This window comes from Lissotriton helveticus, chromosome 2_1 (genome assembly GCF_964261635.1).
Source record: "Lissotriton helveticus chromosome 2_1, aLisHel1.1, whole genome shotgun sequence".
In the NCBI taxonomy this organism is placed as follows: Eukaryota; Metazoa; Chordata; class Amphibia; order Caudata; family Salamandridae; genus Lissotriton; species Lissotriton helveticus.
In genome coordinates, this window is record NC_136059.1 from 63,282,173 (window position 1) to 63,297,229 (window position 15,057).

The following is a 15,057-nucleotide window of genomic DNA, read 5'->3' on the forward strand; positions in this document are numbered from 1 at the left end:
GTGATGAAATTATTGGTCGGGTGACCTGCGAGCTCTATTACATGTTCCTAAACCAACACTTTGTTTTTGAAAGTTTTAAAGTGTATGTGCGACTTTTCATATCGAACTGAACGTCAACAAGGCCACTCATGGCACCATCATGGGACAGTTCAGAGTCTAGTGAAGAGACTCCTGAGCTGTTGTGTACTATCTAAGCATTTACAGATCTCAATAATGGTACTAGCTGCAGCAGAGCACACACATAAATGGGTGAAAACGTTCAGGTCACCACACATAGATTTAGCAGAGCAAGCTTCCCTCATGATTTACCTGTGTGTGTGATGTTATTTATTTGGTGGTGTACACTTGTGTTTGTTAGGGTAATTATGTGTGTCAGGACAAGTGTTTGGTGGAGTCAGATGGTGAATGTATGTTGTAGTTTGCAAGTGTGGTGGTCATAAATATCTGGCCTTCTCGGCTAATACTATCTTTAAACTCAGGTGCTAAACAAGTGATGCTACAGCCTCCTCTTGGATGGACAACACGTTTCTCAGTGGTACTTACTTTCCTTTCTTCCATAGGTTTAGCCAGCCGGTATAGTACTTAAGAATTAGAGTGCCAAACTATAGAACTTAGCCATCAGTTCCAGTACACTGTTAGCATTATAGCTCCTCAGACAACGCTTGCCAATGCTTAATGTATGCCGGTGGTTGCAGATGGGGCCCACCGACATTAATTTTTGAGGCCCAGCACTTATTTTTCTTCATCATGACCTTGACCCAGAGCAAGAGAGGGAAAACCACAGGGAGAAAGAAGAAGGATGACATTTTATATGTTTCCTTCATCTTCCTTGGTTCGCTTTTCTTGCCTGAAAGTGACACTCATAAGCAATCTGAAACCATGGCAGCTATGGTGCCTAGTGCAGCATGCACAGCCATGGCCTTGAGTGGGGGAGAGGCTGCAGCAGCACTGGAGCCCTGAACCTGAACACAGGCGGACCCACATCTGCAGTCCGGAAATATTGGCAGGCCAGAGGGATTAAAAAACATACAGAAATTGTACGCCAGCTGATTAGGTGCCCCGCAAGGATTTTTGATAGTGAGGCACTTAATTGAAAATAACTGCAGCAGCAGAGACCTACGCTCTTCGTGGTCTTCTGGGCCTGATGAGAAGTTCCCCCACACCTCTTCCAATAATCAGAGACCCCCGTGAGTGGCCTTGGGGTACGTCCAAATGAGCAGACAGAACCTGATGTCATGTGGGGCCCCTACTGAGTAAAAGGGGGCACTGAGAATAGTGCTTGGTCGATGCCCCTTTCAAACCCCTACAGTTCCTCTCTTCTTTCAGTCAGTCTACTAGGCAGCGAAACATTGGGAGGTGCTGTTTAGGATCCCTAAGTGTACACTTTAGCTATGTAGGTGCCCCACAAGGACTTTGAGAGCAGTAGGGCACCAGAACACTTTTGGCGGAGGTGACGGTCTATTTTCCCTGCATGCATCTGGGGGTACAATGCTGCACTCCTGGAGAAGCACTAGAGTGGCCCCTGGGCATCAGTACTGGACTGTCAGGCATCTTGACCGAATGGAGCCCCTGGTGAGTCAAAGGGGGCCCCATGATGGCTCTCTCACTGCTCACCCAGCCAGCCTCACATATTGCATGCAGCCAGGGGGTGCCCTAGATTTGTGGGGGCCCTGAGAGAGAGGCAGACAGCTGACCGGTACGCTGGCGTGAAGACTCATTGCATCTGACCTGGCTGGGAGTACCCACTCAGAACTGGGAGAAACTGACCTGCCACACAACACACTGGTGATTGGGGGCACTACAGTATCAATTGGCACACCTACAGACACACTAACAGCCTCACTATGTTACCCATAAAAAGGAAAAGAATAGAAGGGGGCGGCCTCTAAAATTAAAGCGTGCCGTGCTTGTACAAAATAAATTACACTAAACTGGCCACTCTCAATAGCATTCAGGACTTGCTGATATCTATTCACCACTTTCTCTCCGGTTGAAGGCGTCTCTCTCTCCACCAATGAGAAAGTGATTTTGCACCGAGCTCCTCCCGTCGCAAGAGTGACGTTCTCATCACCAAATAAACACCTTTCTCATCCAGCAATGCTCCCACCCACAGTCTGTTATCGCAAGGTGGAAACATGTACCACTGAATCAAGATAATCAAGCAGCCATGATAGAACAGCTATTTTTAAATTATAAAAATGTATGTTGATGTCTTCAAGAACATGTTTATTTTTTGAACTAACTTTTAATACTTTTATCACGTGCTAACTTACTGTCTAAAATTCAAATCAACATAATTGTATTTCTGAAGCTTATAAAGCGCATGGTTACACTTACCAGTGTGTCCCCACACTGAATAAACCGCTGAGGAACCCGTCCTGGCCTGTTCCTGTGAGGCGACCAACTCCTGGGCACCCCCCTGGTAAAACCAGGCATCCTTAGCGATTAGGGTCGGTGTGGAGACTAAGCAAGCTATTGCCCAGAGTTGCAGCATGGGACCCCATGATTAGAGTAGGCATCGTGCCGAGAATTATCAGGTCCGCGGACATTTGAGCTCAAGACCCTGCCGCAACGGGAATTGAACCCTGGTCCCAGGTCAGACCTCTGCATCAGGGTCTGCCGCTCTAATCAGTGAGCCACACTCCTCAACTCCTCAACATTTAATTGCTAAATATACTTAAAAGGGTATCGCGAAAATATTATTTAATTGATTGTTATCCTTTATTTAAAAACACAAAGCAATCTGGCACATCGCCTTTTTCTAATGTGTGTAGATAAGCTGTGTATCTTTTATGCTCCATTTGTTACAAGCCACATGTTTATCTTCTATTTCAATTCCCAAAAAAACCAGTTCTCATATAAATCCTCCAACCCCCTATAAAAGGAAGCCCAAAACAAACCAAATATCCTAACAAAGACTAGCCCAAATGCCAGTACACATTGAAAAGTGGAAAAAGGCTGACTAAGTACGATCAACAGAGTGGGGGGAACCGAGAGGAAGGCACTACTGACACAATTGTGGCATTAAGAGGAGATGGGGACTGATGTATTTACATGATTTGCCTCCAAAAATGTACAGTCCCCCAATAACACTTAAGGAGCCATAGCGGAATGTGACAGTAAATAGTCCCTGCTGCATGGGAGGAACAAAAGGAGAAAAGGAGGAATAAAGAAGCAGGGCTTACCGCTAGCAAGCAAGGATTTCTAAAGGACACAGAAACAAGCAAATCACAAGCTAGGGGATGGATTTAGGCCAACATGAGAAATTACAACAGGTCTCGAATGCTCAGCCTAAAACCAATATTTTGAACAACTATATTTTTGCAAACAATATTAAACACTTCTATATATTTTTAAAATTGATATTGCTTACATTAAGTTGATTTTCTTGACCATAATTCTTGCTGTCAATATTTCTGACCCATGATATTGAGGACTCGATATTTGTAAAACTCAATATTTTGTACTCGATATTCTGTCTCTGCACCATTGCTAATGTAGCACAAAGTGCCGTTTGTTTCTTGAGCTTCACAATAGCAATTGACGTGGGCTGTCACTGTCAACATGGACTGCAGGTCTTGCTAGAGACTTGCATTGGCAGTTGTCATGGATGGTCCCTGTCGGCGTGAAGAGCAGGTTCCAGTGACGCTTTGAGTCGGTGGTCTCCACAGGCTGAGATGAGGAGCCCAGAATCTCTGTATCTTTACCTTTCCTTCAGGAGGAGTACATTGTGATGCCGTATGACTTCCACTTACTTGGTGGGAACTATGCATTTGTTAGACAATATAGACTTTTGGATTATGCCAAAAAGATTCCATGCATGCCCTCAGGTAGGCTGTCCTATAGACCTGCTAGCTCACAGTGCATGCTTAAGTATCCCTAAACCCAAGAACGTAACAAATGGATTGTGCAATTTCAGAACATGACAACCCTGACTCCCCAAGGAATCATGGTAGCAGACCTAGAGCCTTTTTACTCAGTCACTCGAGCATACCCAAAGTAAGACACAAGAAATACACAACGAGGCATTTAAATATGTATTGAACCATTGTGATTCTTGTATAAAAGACATATGCTTCAATGAGTAGTAGACAGAAGCAAATGAGCATTATTAGCAGTACAAGAACAGTGAAAACAATCAAAAAGTCCACCATTGTGCTGTGGCAGTGTATATTTACTAGCATATAAGTATTGTGTATAGTGTACACATAATATTTGCTCCCTAACCTAGGCGCCTACGGCGGGTGATCTGCCAACATTCCTTATGTGTTTGGGTCCCTGTCTTGATCATAATTTGGACATCCCTACTCACAGAGGGAAAACAGGAATCAGCTGGGCTGAGTTTCCAACTTGCAATGACAGCAGAGGGCACCTCTATTGTGAACAAGGATATACCTGTGCATATATAATAACAGCATCCATGCTTCTATGCCGCGACCTCAGCCAGACCAACATTGTATAACCTTTATTTATAGCTGTGTTGCTTCATGGATTAATAACAATAGCATTTGAACAATGTATGTTTAGGCCTTGCACTAAATGTTCAAGGTGTCATGATAGTATATATAAACAAAAAGATTCTATCAATGTGTGGTGATTTAATTTTTATTTTTTATTTATTTCTGTGGGTGGTGAAAAACTAATAAATAAACTCTCTCTTAGGGTGATAAAGATGAGAGCACAATGTGCTTTTTAAAATACCCCTCACACACTAAAAAAATCCAATAGTGTCATGCTTCATCATTGGGGTCTTCCCGTCCCTCTACGGGGCGGGGCGTGCTACGACCTGACCGACTACGCGGGAGCACTAGTATGGTGACAGGACTATGTGACAGTGCAAAGTGGGTGATGTCAGTGAAGTGTAGGGACCTAATAATGTGTGGGAATTAAAAAAAAGTTAAAAATCCTCTGGCTAGTGGAAAAAAACAATTTATTCACTTCCCTAGCTGGGGACGTTAAGAAGGGGGTTTTGAGGTAGAGCAATTCGCTACAACCTGGTCTACATGTTTCGTAGGCAGTCCCCTACTGCCTACTCATCAGGACCTTCTAATGGTCCCTACTAGAACAAAGCTCAGTTGCTAAGTGTAATAAGCCTGTCGTCCTAAAAACTAGCAGTAAAAATCCACTGTTAGCTTCAGAGCGGCATCTCGGGTAGAAGTAAGGCTTAATGACTATGCGGACAATGGCGCCGCGGTGAATACCTACCGAGTGTCAGCTCATGGGGCATATCACATGCGCCACAGCACGACCACAATCAGGTCATTATTTTTGATACTTCTGCTTACATAGGGCCAGCTCATGCCCTTAAGCTAAAACTAACAGTGGATTTTTACTGCTAGTTTTTAGGACGACAGGCTTATTACACTTAGCAACTGAGCTTTGTTCTAGTAGGGACCATTAGAAGGTCCTGATGAGTAGGCAGTAGGGGACTGCCTACGAAACATGTAGACCAGGTTGTAGCGAATTGCTCTACCTCAAAACCCCCTTCTTAACGTCCCCAGCTAGGGAAGTGAATAAATTGTTTTTTTCCACTAGCCAGAGGATTTTTAACTTTTTTTTAATTCCCACACATTATTAGGTCCCTACACTTCACTGACATCACCCACTTTGCACTGTCACATAGTCCTGTCACCATACTAGTGCTCCCGCGTAGTCGGTCAGGTCGTAGCACGCCCCGCCCCGTAGAGGGACGGGAAGACCCCAATGATGAAGCATGACACTATTGGATTTTTTTAGTGTGTGAGGGGTATTTTAAAAAGCACATTGTGCTCTCATCTTTATCACCCTAAGAGAGAGTTTATTTATTAGTTTTTCACCACCCACAGAAATAAATAAAAAATAAAAATTAAATCACCACACATTGATAGAATCTTTTTGTTTATATATATCAGATTGGAGGGTGATTCTGTCAATACCTCTTCACTTCCTCTATTGTTTTGGAAGAGAGTCATGATAGTATGCCTATGAGGTTGAACATATAAGCAATATGGTTTTCAGGGAAACTCATCATGCACTGTCATGCAAGAAACATGCACATAAATTGCTGTGTGTCTTCCAGAGCATAACCCAACCACGTGACAGTGATAACAACAAACGGTCCAGGACCTTGGGTGCACCTCTTGGGGATCAGGACTCACTCCAGCAGAGGCCAACAATAGGCAAAAGTTGGCTTGCGGTCATGTTCCTTTGTATGTGCTGCAGGCAGGCCCATTTGAACTGTAATCAAGGCAGGGCATAACTCCTCCCCAGACATCCTGTCTAGGCCTCTTATTTCTCAATGACTGGAGTCAACCCACAACAGGAGAGTCATTCGTGATCATGTGATCCAGTACACTCTCATAAAGATGCAGTTGGTTTGAGCAGAAACATCCCAATTTTCTAAAAATGCCATTTTCAAAATTGTAGGCAAAAATCTGACCTTGCCAACAAACAGGATTTAAATCGCAATTTTTTGGAGTGTAAACATAATTTTTCTAAGTGGTCCTAAATTGAAGTTATCACTTATCCATATACAGGCATGCACAAACACCACACACCCACACTCACCCACACACACACCCTCATGCGCACACAGAGACTCATTTGAGCGTATGCATAATCTCATCACGATACTGCACACATCCAGAACTAGCTTAGTGCTGTGGTGCCCAGTGTGACAAACTTTGTTGATGCTCCCAATGACCTGCTTCACCAAAGATACCCTCATTACCATCCTCATCTCTCCATAACCCCTCCTATCTCAACAGACATTCTCTCATATGTATTTGATTTCTTTTATATCACTGGAACCAGTGAAACCAATGGAGGGTCTCAGAGCACTTTACATCACACATACTATACAGAGACAATTAACCATACAAGTGTGTAAATCAATGTATGTCGTGTTACCTAAGGCAATAAGGACTACTGGGTGCAGTAGTCAGATGTCACCCATACTGGTAGGCAGTATATTTTAAGAGTGCTTAGTCTGGAGAAATAAAAGCTTAGGATTTAAAACGTAACACAGAGATCGGCTTTGTCTTTACTGATAAGTCTGTATTTCACCCAAAATAAAGCCTTTTTAACAACCAAATAACGAAAGACTAGAGGAAAAACATAAGATTCTAAACCTTTTCGATGCAGTTCTCAGGCAGCTTGTTTATTCCAGTTCCTAGCTCACTGTGCTATGCTCAAAGGTTTGTAACCAATGAACTGCACGTAACCAATCAATCAATCAATCAAGGCATTTATAGAGCGCACTACTCACCCAGAGGGTCTCAAGGCGCTTGGGGGCGGGGGGGTGTGCCGCTACTGCTCGAACAGCCAGGTATTGAGCTTCTTCCTGAAGGAGAGGTGGTCTTGGGTCAGGCGAAGGTCGGTAGGGAGGGTGTTCCAGGTCTTGGCGGCCAGGTAGGAGAAGGACCTACCTCCTGTTGTCGCTCTTCGGATGCGGGGGACGGCGGCGAGGGCGTGATTGGTCGATCGGAGGTGGCGTTTGGGAGCGTAGAAGTTGAGGCGGTTGTTGAGGTAGCCCGGGCCTTGGTCGTGTAGGGCTTTGTGTGCGTGGGTGAGGAGACGGAAGGTGATTCTCTTGTTGACGGGGAGCCAGTGCAGGTCTCTCAGATGTCCGGAGATGTGGCTGCGTTTGGGGACGTCGAGGATGAGTCTGGCTGAGGCGTTCTGGATTCGCTGTTGTCTCTTCTGGAGCTTGGCGGTGGTTCCGGCGTAGAGAGTAACAAAAGTGTTTCTGTAGCAGAAGCAACAACTGACTGAGCTAGCTACATGAAATACAGGTCTTTGATATATGTGTTACACATACTTTGCAGCTGGCACATAACATCTCTTAAGTACTTTACGATGAGTCCATACTGCTTTTAAAAAAAACTTGGATCTTTCCCACAGGTACATCAATCACTAGAGTTATCTTGACATCTTTATTATAAATAAGTTATTTCAGAACGCATCACCTCCTGAACTTGGCATCAGGTGTGATTGCATCAGTTGCAGCCCACTAAAGCCCACTAAGGCGAGCACTGCATGTAGCTACTTTCTAGCACCAGAAACCTTTCTGCAACATCTGTTGAAATCTGGACCCATGCTGGGGGAGGGGGTCGTTATGATGGCAGTCGGATGAGTGTCCGACTGCCGATGTATCAGTATTGGGACCACCTGACAAGTAGTTGGCTGTCCCACCCGCCAGATTTTGATTCAGCTGCTGTGTAGGCTGTCGGAAACATCCCTTTTTCTATTGCAGTTTACACTGCAGCCCAGAAAAGGGTCATAGCACAAACTGCAATTAAAAAATAATTGTGGAGGGGCACCCTGACGAGATGCCCACTGCGGATGGGTGCCCTGCTAGGGGCCCCAAAGACCCCTTCCATCTGCCTTTACTTGGTGGTGGAACTGACATGAAAACGAGGAGGGGATGGGACATCCAAATTGCTACAATGAAACCTCTGCAGGCACTGCCTCAATTGTAGAAATGAGGCTATGGCCACTCCCCTTATAGGCTCCTTGAGCCTGTCGGAGGCGACAGTCTTTCCCTCCACCCAGATTACTCCGACCACCGGTATTGTAATCTGGTGGTCAAAATGATACACTGGATGTCGAACGGACCTCAACCGACGGCCTGACTGTGGTGCTCCACCAGAAATCAGAATTGGGCCCTAATCCCCAACTACCAACCACACAAATCTAGACTACATTCCCACTTTCCTACTAACATTTAACACATTATCAGACATCTACACTTGCTGTACCTTAATGCATGTATAACACCTCCTCAACATACTAAAAAGAAACATGCCAGTGAACCTGTGGTGTATATTGTGTTGCACCTAAACCAAATTCTGTTCCGCCATCTTTCAAATGATTACCTCACAATATGCAAGCTGTGCACCCTCTTTCAAAACCCAATTACATCTATTATTCTAGTTTGTATAAGACTATCAGCAAAAACTAAATATTTTTCTGCAAGCATTCCTACATTCCTGTAGTGCGAACTGCATATTTTGTGCCTAGAAATTTACTCCACAAATTACATACCCACCATGGAACATTTTAATTTTCCCATCCATGAGCAAAGGTCTACAGCCATTACAACATATGTGGGACCCACACACAGAGTGAGATATTTATAACATTTTGTTGCCAGATACACTAGTGTTTTGTGATTTGTTGTTCAATGAAGATGGTACACATGTCTCAACCTTGTTCTCCTCTTTCTTTGACATCTTTTCCCACAGCATTTATTCACAACTTTAATCTGTGTCCGTGCTCTTTTTCCCATTAATACAGCAGAATTCCACCATTTATTATGAATTTCCAAAAAGAAGAAAGTTAGCCTGACAAAATCAGACTGACCAAACTTAATTTTTGAAGAAATGTCACTATAACTAAATACCTTTTCTACGAAAATACAGTGTGCTCATGTTGTATAATGCGATACAAAAGGGGATGATGGACGAAGCGTTTGAGCAAATCAAACACTCACCCCCAGTCAACAGATCTGTGTTTAATCCATCACCATTCTTTAGCCCACTCAGCCAACCCCCATTTCAGACATGGCTATATGCAAATCAGTCTGACCCTGTGCCTCATGGGAACAGTCCAGCCCGAACTGCCAAGCCATGTCTTCCATGGACCGGAAACAAGCATCCTGGGACCGGTTTCGGATTCATAATCCTCATCAGCCAGGCTATCTTGAATCCAGTGGCCAAGTGAGCAAGGGACTCACGTCTGAGCATACCCTGCCACACTTAGGGCGAACAAAGTGATACAAAAGGGGATGATGGACGGAGCGTTTGAGCAAATCAAACACTCACCCCCAGTCAACTGATCTGGGTTTAATCCATCACCATTCTTTAGCCCACTCAGCCACCCCATTTCAGACATGGCTATATGCAAATCAGTCTGACCCTGTGCCTCATGGGAACAGTCCAGCCCGAACTGCAAAGCCTGTGATTAAACCCAGATATTTTGACTGGGTGTGAGTGTTTGATTGAATCAGATGCTCCGTCCATCACCACCCTCTTTTGTACCGCTTTTGGCCACCATAAGTGTGGCAGGGTATGCTCAGACGTGAGTCCCTTGCTCACTTTGCCACTGGATTCAAGCAAGCCGGGCCGAAGACGGCTGGAATGCCAGAAAACGGTCCTCGGAAGCTTGTTTCCGGTCCAGGGAAGACATGGCTTGGCAGTTCGGGCTGGACTGTTCCCATGAGGCACAGGGTCAACCTGAATTGCATATAGCCATGTCTGAACTGGGGTGGCAGAGTGGGCTAAAGAACAGTGATGGATTAAACCCAGATCTTTTGACTGGGCGTGAGTGTTTGATTGATTCAGATGCTCCGTCCATCACCACCCTCTTTTGTACCGCTTTTGGCCACCATAAGTGTGGCAGGGTATGCTCAGACGGAGTCCCTTGCTCACTTTGCCACTGGATTCAAGCAAGCCGGGCTGAAGACGGCTGGAATGCCAGAAACCGGTCCTCGGAAGCTTGTTTCCGGTCCAGGGAAGACATGGCTTGGCAGTTCGGGCTGGACTGATCCCATGAGGCACAGGGTCAGACTAATTTGCATATAGCCATGTCTGAACTGGGGTGGCAGAGTGGGCTAAAGAACGGTGATGGATTAAACCCAGATCTTTTGACTGGGTGTGAGTGTTTGATTTGCTCAAACGCTCCGTCCATCATCCCCGTTGGTATCGCCTTGTCACACAGAGCACTTCTATCCTTGGTCAAGAATAAGTTGAAACAGAAACCCAGAGAGGTGGTTTGGATCCATCTTTTATTTATATTTTCCAGATTTGTTATGTGGATGCAATGTTGAAGGCTTCAAATGTCATTTTCAGAGTGCTCTCCAGACACAATTACAGTCCTCATAGCAGGTAGCAATGGGGTTGACTCTAAGTAGGAATGGGGTTGACTCTAAGTAGGAATATCCAAAACAGGGACCAGGCTGACATCAGTCTTCTTGAAGTAGTAATCCTAGGCAGATGTTAGAGCAGGCCCTTCATATGACATTACTGAATACCAATTGGCAGGAGAAACTAATTGGAAGTGTTTTGCTACCCCATACTTCACAGAATATCTAAAGGTAGCCCTGATTCTAGCCCCCTGAGTTTAGTGTCTCGGTCACAGACATCTAGACACGTGAATGCAGCAAGTACATGTCCACTATCTGAAGAAGTTATGCTCCCCTTCCATCTTGTGCCATGCTAAACCAGGACATCCAAAATGGATGCAACTCACCCAGACATACAAAACGCACATGGCTATATGCAAATTAGTCTGACCCTGTGCCTCATGGGATCAGTCCAGCCCGAACTGCCAAGCCATGTCTTCCCTGGACCGGAAACAAGCTTCCGAGGACCGGTTTCGGGTTCATAACCCTCATCAGCCAGGCTATATTGAATCCAGTGGCAAAGTGAGCATGGGACCCACGTCTGGGCATACCCTGCCAACTTAGGGTGAACAAAGCGATACCTTCCCATGAGGCACAGGGTCAAGGCTGATTTGCATATGGCCATGTCTGAACTGGGGTGGCGTGGTGAGCAAAATAACGATGGATTAAACCCAGATTTGTGACTGGGGGTGAATGTTTTGCCAATGTGCAACATTCTGTCCATCATCTTGTGTGTTTTGCTGTTCGCCCTATGTGGAAAGTTAATGCCCAGACGTGGGACCCGTGCTCACTACGCCACTAGAGTCAAGCTAAACTGGCTGATGATGGCTGATAGCCAGAAACCGGTCCTAGAATGCTTGATTCCGGCCCAGGGAAGACATGGTTTGGCAGTTCGGGCTGGACTCTTCTCATGAGGCACAGGGTCAAGGCTGGTTTGCATATGGTCATGTCTGAACTGGGGTGGAGTGGTGAGCAAAATAACAATGGATTAAACTCAGATCTGTGACTGGGGGTGAATGTTTTGCCAATGTGCAACATTCCGTCCATCATTTTGTGTGTTTTGCTGTTCGCTCTACGTGGGAAGGGTATGCCCAGACATGGGTCCCGTGCTCACTACGCCACCGGAGTCAAGCTATCCTGGCTGATGACGGCTGATAGCCAGAAACCGGTCCTAGGATGCTTGATTCTGGTCCAGGGAAGACAAGGCTTGGCAGTTTGGGCTGGACTGTTCCCATGAGGCACAGGGTCAAGGCTGATTTGCATATGGCCATGTCTGAACTGGAGTGGCGTGGTGAGCAAAGTAACAATGAATTAAACCCAGATCTGTGACTGGAGGTGAGCGTTTTGCCAATGTGCAACATTCCGTCCATCATCTTCTGTGTTTTGCTGTTTGCCCTATGTGGGAAGGGTATGCCCAGACGTGGGTCCCGTGCTCACTACGCCAATGGAGTCAAGCTATCCTGGCTGATGATGGCTGATAGCCAGAAACCGGTCCTAGGATGCTTGATTCCGGTCGCAGGGAAGACATGGCTTGGCAGTTCGGGCTGGACTGTTCCTATGAGACACAGGGTCAAGGCTGATTTGCCTATGGCCGTGTCTGAACTTGGGTGGCGTGGTGAGCAAAATAACAATGGATTACACTCAGATCTGTGACTGGGAGTGAATGTTTTGCCAATAAGCAACATTCCGTCCATCAACTTGTGTGTTTTGCTGTGTGACAAGGGCCTGACTGTCAATCTACCAGAGATGAGGAAGCACTTTCTGCTGGGAGAGCTGAATGTCTGCTCAGTGTCAAGAAGCCTGTTTTACTGCCTGTTAAGAGAGGAAAAGAAAGCACTTGGCCTGCAGGATGAGAGTTTGTCCAGCAGGAGATACCCAGCACACCCCTGGCGAGAGGACCGCACAGTTCTGTAGAGAGGGGAACCAAGGGCAACCTATGTGAAGAGTGGGTTTCCAGTTTCTGTGTGTGGCTTCTATTTTGAACTGCACTAAGAATTTAAAAGCCCAAATACCACTGTGTCAGCTGGCATGTTCTGCTGGCTGGAAAGTAGCCCCGGCCTCTGCTGACAGTAGGGGAGAGGAGCCACTTCGCTGCTGACCACCCTGGGAGGCTGCAACTGTCAAACACAGATGACCACTAATGCACTGACCATGGGTCTGGACTTCTTTGCCTGAGGACATGCCTGCCATCTGCTTGGAGGGCTGCAACAGCTGGAGACCTTATGCCACTGTGCAAGACCTGCCATGCTGACCTCATCCAGCAATGTGTGGATGAAGGGAAGCTTGCAGGGTTCTGCAGTGAGGAGCTGCCACTCTGGAGGATGTAAAAGAGGATGAAGGCCCAAGCATCACATAAATTGCTGCTCCATACAGTAGGGCTTACCTGAAAACAGAATGAGGCAACCCAAGCATGCAGAGCATTCTGATGTGAAGCCTTTCGAGATTGTGCTTGAATTAATACCTGCCATGAGAAGTATTTAATTTAGTTGTGAATGTATCTAGTGAAAGGGAAGTAATCTTCAACTGTCCCTAAATCATGCCTCTGACGATAGAAAATATCCATTTGGGTCACCATAGTAAGGAAGGTCTACCAAAAAATTGAGACGTACAGCTTATCAGAGATATTGGCAAGGATTGCAACTCTGTAAAATCAATATGGAGGACACATTCTGAGAGCCCACAGCCAGGATTTTGGTTTTTCAAGCATTTCATAGGGTCCTTCGCTTTGTGAGCTTTAACACATGTAAATCCAGGAAAGTGTGATCAGCTTCCACCCATTCAAGTTCAGAGAAAGGGCTTTTTATTTGTTATGTAAGTGTTGGAAGGTGCAAGCCGAAAATGCCTACTTCATAGTCACAGGTATTTCAAAGGAAATGAAGGAAAGATGCATGAAAATCGGTCCACTCCTTTAGGAGAATAAAAGCTCTATCAGATTCCCAGGAAAATTTGAGGTCATGTTCTGTCATACAATGTGCATCTTCTCCACAGTAGAAGAGGCATCACTATATGGGGAACTTTACACATGATAGCTAGAACCAAGGATGGACATGTTGCATTGTTGGATGTAGCATAAAAAGCTGTAAAAATAGCATGTGAAACAATAAAGTACATGAGAGACGAAGGTGAACACAGGCAAGAAGAAAGAACAATGGAATTCTCCACAGTTGCAAATGATGTCTACTTGATATTTTTTGAGGAGTCGCAGGAGTCAGTTTAAAAGCAAGGGGATGTGATGAGGATTCACCAGGAAGCAACACAGGAAAAGGCACTCGAGGAAACGGGGAGAAAGAATCTGCTCCTTGCTTGGGAGACAGCATCACATGAGCTGTATAGCTACTTTGAGAGGATGTTTAGGAGGCCCAATGCTCTGGGACAGGATCAGGTGATATCATTAGGGTGTTCCTACCGCTCTTGGAGATTCTGTATTAACTGTAGTTGAATACCTGGGACAAAAGACCTGATTGCCATCTTTGCAGACGAAATACCCCGCCACAAACATGGTGGATATCCCGTCCGCGGTGTTGCAAGTTTCATAGAATAAGATTAAATTATAACACGCAGATGGGACATCCGTCACATTTATTATGGAGTAAACTGTCAGCCAACATCATAATCAAGTCCAAAGTTATTAGTCAATATTTCTCCTCACTCTCATTTTATGTCAATGACAAATCTGAATGCTTGAGTAAATCCTCCACTGTGTGCTTAACAGCAAAGCTGTAGGACTTGAACTTTTCGTACTGCATGCACATTTGTGGTGATATGCAGCAGGAATCATCTAGTATTTATCAGAGCTGGACTGAGAACCTAAAGCAACCCTGGCAATTTTCCCCAACCAAGCACTGCCTGGCACTTAGAGGCTGGAAACTCTTGCTTGCCACTTTCATTAAAGGTGGCACGTATTTCAACACTGCTGCAAAACCCTCTCCCAGTAACAAAACCGGCCTCCACCACTACAAAGCCGGCCCGCCTTTCCAGCCCCCTGGGGAAACACACTGATCCCTGCTATTTATCTAGGCCTGTAAAACAGTAGTAGTCTCCAACTCGTGAATTCAAGGATTAAAATCCAGGTGGATTAGAATTCATGACCTCAGCAATCACATCAAACGAGCTGCTGGAGCCATGGTTGCATTGGGTGGAGATTTTCCATGCAGCACACAAGCTCCCAAAGCATA

General features: G+C 45.5%; 1 protein-coding gene across 1 annotated transcript in view; it reads right to left on the bottom strand.

Annotated features, from left to right (window-relative positions):
• LOC144817709 (long-chain-fatty-acid--CoA ligase ACSBG2-like) overlaps nucleotides 1–15,057 on the bottom strand; it is a 443,613-nt gene that overhangs the window by 285,442 nt on the left and 143,114 nt on the right. The gene's annotated exons all lie outside the window — the stretch shown is intronic.